The sequence below is a fragment of the Palaemon carinicauda genome, unplaced genomic scaffold (assembly GCF_036898095.1).
Source record: "Palaemon carinicauda isolate YSFRI2023 unplaced genomic scaffold, ASM3689809v2 scaffold206, whole genome shotgun sequence".
Lineage (NCBI taxonomy): Eukaryota > Metazoa > Arthropoda > Malacostraca > Decapoda > Palaemonidae > Palaemon > Palaemon carinicauda.
Genome location: NW_027169657.1, coordinates 75,001 through 80,786, shown reverse-complemented (window position 1 = coordinate 80,786; position 5,786 = coordinate 75,001). Strand labels below are relative to the sequence as shown.

The 5,786-nt window shown below is 34.1% G+C and overlaps 1 pseudogene; it reads right to left on the bottom strand.

Annotated features, from left to right (window-relative positions):
* Nucleotides 1-1,794: 1,794 nt before the first annotated feature.
* The window catches only part of LOC137635978 (uncharacterized), a 29,614-nt pseudogene continuing 25,622 nt past the window's right edge, over nt 1,795-5,786 (bottom strand).

Here is a 5,786-nt window from a genome sequence, read left to right as displayed (position 1 = left end):
TTGTTAATGTTTAAGTATTGTACTGACAATTATGTAGTTATTAATAAAACAAGTGTAGGATGATAGATTGATTGGACTAAAGTACAGTACACAATAAGTATTACTGTAAAGGATCTTTGCTGTCCAACCTCTTTTACTAAATAGTATAAATCTAAGGATTTCCTCAGTTTACACTGCAATTGTATGACCCAAATTTATTTAAGAATTCCAGATTTTGGGAGATTTTCTCCTCATGAAATTGACATACTGAGCAGATAGAAATATCCGGACCCAGGTACCAAGCATAATTCACCACATCTATATTAGAATAATAATGATAAAAGTAATCATATAGGTTAATTAAAAGGGGTATTTCAAACTCAATTTCTGCCTTACACAACCCTCTCCACTAACTTTGAAACAAAGTTAAGGCCAAAACATGGATGATCACAGTTCTTGAAATAGAGCTCTTTTTATTGTAGGTAATAAAAAGCAACACTTAGTTCAGTATTTTATTTTAAATTTCAAATAAACACAATTGCATTAAAGAATATAACCTTAAGTAACAAGAGCATTTGTAAAAAATACTCTGCCTTTACCATCATTTTCATAAATGAAAATAAAAGTAGGAAAAACATGAAACATTATCAATATTTACAAATTATTATATACAAACTAAGAATCTACACATTGAAAAGTTCGAGATTCATCTTCTTAACAAACAGGTGCATGACATTATCTAGATTCTTAGCAATTAATTGGCAATACTGTGATGACTAGTTTAGTTAACATGTCTTTGGTTATCTGTAGGCTTACAATACAGAATATTTAGACTAGAGGCAGAGATCAACGTGATTTAATTATGCCCATTTACTATTATGAATAAGTTACAGTTGTCTATATAAAAATTAATGCTATTCAGCCAATTTAACAAAACTTAATTACCATTATTTATCTTCTAAAAGTGCTTACAATTATAGATATCTTTAGATAATGCCAGTCTGATTTTATATCTTTACCAATTGTCAATTTCCAAGAGAAAAACAAATCTTTCAATATATATTATTTAAAAAGAGCTTTTAATTTACTCATGATATATCTGGTGGTTTTCATATTTTTTGCTTGTCAATTAATGCCAGGAAAATTGGCAATACTGTCACCCAAAAGTCAGTCTGATTTCATAACATTATCTTTACCAAATTAACAATTTTCAAGAGAAAAAACTTTCAATATATATATTAAAAAAAAGAGAGCTTTTAATATACTCATGATATATCTGGTGATTTTCATATTTTTACTTGTCAATTAATGCCAGGAAAATTGGCAATACTGTCACTCAAAAGTCAAAATATAAATAAACAAGTTTATAAGAAATTGCATTAGTTATTGACGGGACTCCAGTGTGAATACGTAGGTCTGTAATCCTTGATGTCATTACTGGGCAAATACACAGTAATTAGAAGTGTCTTAAGGAGAAAAAGTGAATTTACTCAAGTATAGGCTTCTATTTAAGTGACGTTTTTTGAAAGATGGACGAGAAACCTGCACCAATAAAAAGTCTAAAGTTCCTGACATATTTACTGGTAAGTTATCACGTAAACAAAATGTTTATTTTAAAATGATGCTGGTCAAAGTTTGGAAATGTGTAATTGATTTTGTATTTATATAGCATCAATTTATCGCGAAATGTTAATAGCCTAGTATATGTTCATGATTGATGTTACAGTCTACGTTTTGATTTTATTACCAGTATTGTTTTCTCCTTTCTGTAATACATTTTTAAATATTGGTGTATTTAATGGGATTTTTCTTTGGGGGGGGGGCATTAAACAGATTAGCTTTAAGGGAAAAATACATATTTCACATTATATCCTGGAAAGAATGATAAAAAAATAAAGAAAATATCTTAAATGGGACACATAACCTAACTTGATCTAGGACATAGTGGTTTACTTGGCCTTGTTCTGAGCCTTCTCTTCATATACAGCGCTAGACTTTGGTTAAATTCTATCTTTAAACTGGCATTAGTCAGCTCCTAACCCAAACTAAGACGCCTTTCGTAATATTAAGCAACAACCCTACATTCCTTCCTAACCCAATTTAGGATGCCGTATCCTTGCTTGCATCTTGGTATTTTTGAACAGTAATAGGGTAAACTAATACTAAACACTTTGGTATGTATCTGGGTATGGTATATATCTGGGTAAAATTATAGTTAGGATGAAACGTTTCGAACTGGAAAAATAGTTTTTCCTGTAGTAAATAATGTGCTTTCACGGAATTTGACCTTTATTTCAACAGCAAATAAACCGAAAACCCGTTTGACCATCTAAGAACGGGGATATTTTCTAGAAATCTAATGGTTTTTGGTTCGTCATACGTTTGCTTCGCTTACGTAAAAAAAAAAAATCAAGCTCCTATGTGGTGGTGAAGCGGTACATGCTGAATTGCACATGCTAACCCTATTGATTATTATTTCGTAGATAATTTTAAGTTTTTATTCGCACAGGCATGACACGGATGTTGCAGGTTCAAACAGTTAGGCGTCAAATAAATACCTTGATTGTTCAATAGATTTATGATATCCCAAGGAACTGACTCTTAATAGGAAATTCATACTGGAAGGAAATCTCTGTAGCCTAGTTTTAACTGAAGTAACCTACGCTATCATAAAGCATGGTACTGCTATAAGTTTTGGGACATTGTGTCATTAATTCATCATTGCTATTTGATTATATCATAGCAAGAAAAATAATGTACAGTATGATCCATTTAACCCTTTTACCCCCAACGCTATTTGGAACTTTCCAACCCTTAACCCCCAGGCGTTTTTTTTTCAAGCACATTTTGCTATATATTTTTTGAAATTGCTCTAACAGCCTTAATTTTTGTCATAGAGAGGTCAGGTTGGTCTCATTATTTTGGAAAATACCTGAAGTTTCTCAAAGTTATCAAAAATATGCAAAAAAATTTAAAAAAACATTTTTTTGCAAGGATGTACCGGTACGTCCATGGGGGTAAAGGGATAAGTTTTGTGAAACATACCAGTACGTCCATTGGGGGTAAAAGGGTTAACTTTGAAACTTTCAGAAAGGATTGCAGATTTTCATTAAATAGTTTAAACAATATTTCTCCTGACTGATTTACAATCCAGTAATCTCTGTAATAGTTTTTAATTGCATACTAGTTGTGAATAGGGCCAACATAACCTAATCTTGTTACAGTATTATGAACTAACAATCGTGGGTGTCCCAAGTCATGTATGCTAAAAGAAACTGTACAGTAAATTGATTGACTAGAACCCTTATGAATAGCTTACTATCCTAGGCTTATAAACAATTTTATCTGGCCAGTATTATTGATTCAGGAATGTTATTCTGTTACCAATTAGTACAGTACTGTATATCATTTACCTTAACGTCTTAATGTTTAGACGTACTGTTGTACGCATCATTTCTTTCGTGGATTTCATTGTACCCAGTGCTACTATAGCCTATTGATATGAAATCTTACGAATTAATGTGTACTCTATATTGCTTAGATTTTCTAATACAAAGTTTCTCATAAAATATTGTATTTTTATGTACTGTACTGTAAACATCACTAGTAAAATCTAAAGAAAATAAAGAAGAAAGTTACTTTGGAAAGAATATAACACACAGTACGGATTCATACTCCACATGTTTATACATGCCACACACTCATACGTACATACCTAGGTTCTGGAATGGGTAGCTTCAAAATAATCGAGATATCTAGTATTGATACTCTGCTAGTTGAGTCTCCGACTGCCAGAGAGTATCCCGTAGGTAATCGTGAGGCAACGAAGTCGTCAGACCTTGAGGCATATACGAATACTCTAGGCTATCTAAGGAATGCGTCGAAGAATATATCGTCATGGTGGATGCGGGAGGTGTCGCGTGGGAAGTAGGGGGGTAAAATCGGTGCTGCATACGTAGGTTAGGCGGGACACTGCTGACGTTGTAAGGTGGCGGGTCGTAGTCGGGGTACATACTTTCTGGGGGAACTGCCAAGGTGTTGATGAGGTGACGGATGTACCTGATGGCCAGCCTGGAAAACAAAAGTTAATTATTGAGATTAATTCAAGTGAGTGAGATTGTAGAGAATGTTAGTATTATGAGTAAACATTGCTACTTTTTCTTTTACTCATTGATATTATGATATCTTTAGAGGTTAATAGCATTTACGGAAAGTAAGTTTTTAAGTTCTAACTCGTGAGGTTGCCACCGAGCTGTTGAATTAATCATTATTTTACAAATTTGCTTTATTGTAGAATATTTTATTGTGAAGAATGGTTATTTAATTGTTTTTGACAATTGGAATGTTAATGCATACCAAAGAATTTTCTTATTGTCTCATTCCTAATTCCAAAATTTACTGTGCGGTAATTTCTTTTTAATATGAGCTTTGTAAGGAGATGTATTTTGAGTTAATAGATTCTGATTTAATGGTTAATGCAATATTTAGATTTCACGATTCAATTAAAAATGTTACTGGAACTGATATGTTAAGGCCATTGCTCTTGCTTTACCCAAAATTGGAGATCGACTTTTAAAATCCCGTAGAAATTTGACTTGTAGCCCCGAGGCCCAAGTTACGCTTCACTATTCCGAAAATAGTTTCAGGAACCATTTCAACCTTCGATATAATTTTCAGTACAGTCCAGGAACAGTTTAACGGTTTTCTATTTAAATGGAAAACCAAAAGTACGCACTGTCAAATTTGCAAATTTGAAATGTTAGGAAGATTGGAAATTTGTTGGCTTATGAAATAAGGATACAATTAGTTATAATTTATACACATCCATGTTAGGATTTTGATAATTTTGCCATTTTGGTAACGTGAAAAGTACCTTTAAGCAATTATCAGATTATCATGGGACCATAGTGTGTCATTTTGAGTGAATTGAAATTTTAAAAATGTCCCTATCAGTACCTCTGCGATATTATTATTATTTTGGCTGGGGACCCTCTATCAAACATAAAATTGCATATTATGATTCCTGCTTCATCAGCATTCAGATTGTAAGAAACTCTCTCAATGTTTCATATTCTTTTTGTTTCAGAAGTACAGTACTATATTCTGACAGTATCTGTGCATATCTTATTGTCAGAAAGGAGAATATAATGAATTCTTGACTTATTCTTTTATGGTAACAGACATTACAAAAGTTACACAATTTCTTGTCTTAGGGAAGTCCGTGGTAATTTGAAATTTGGTGATCAAACATCGTGTAGTGTTATTGGTGTAGGCTTAATGCTTCGAGCAAACTTGTCTCTTGCTCATTCTCAAGCTCGTAGAAGACTGAAGAAAGAGAGTCATCTGACTGCTACTTATGCAAAACTTCCAGTGGGCCTTATTTGGCTGGCGAATTCTCATTGGTCAACTGGAATATGTAAATGAAGACTTTATCTCATAGGAGGCTACTGACTGGTAGATGTGTCTTTTAGGATGAGCACTGGGCCAGGTAAGATGCTGAGAAGTGACGTCTGTCTGTTAGGATGAGCGCTGGGCCAGGTGAGATGCTGAGAAGTGACGTCTGTCTGTTAGGATGAGCGCTGGGCCAGGTGAGATGCTGAGAAGTGACGTCTGTCTGTTAGGATGAGCGCTGGGCCAGGTGAGATGCTGAGAAGTGACGTCTGTCTGTTAGGATGAGCGCTGGGCCAGGTGAGATGCTGAGAAGTGACGTCTGTCTGTTAGGATGAGCGCTGGGCCAGGTAAGATGCTGAGAAGTGACGTCTGTCTGTTAGGATGAGCGCTGGGCCAGGTAAGATGCTGAGAAGTGA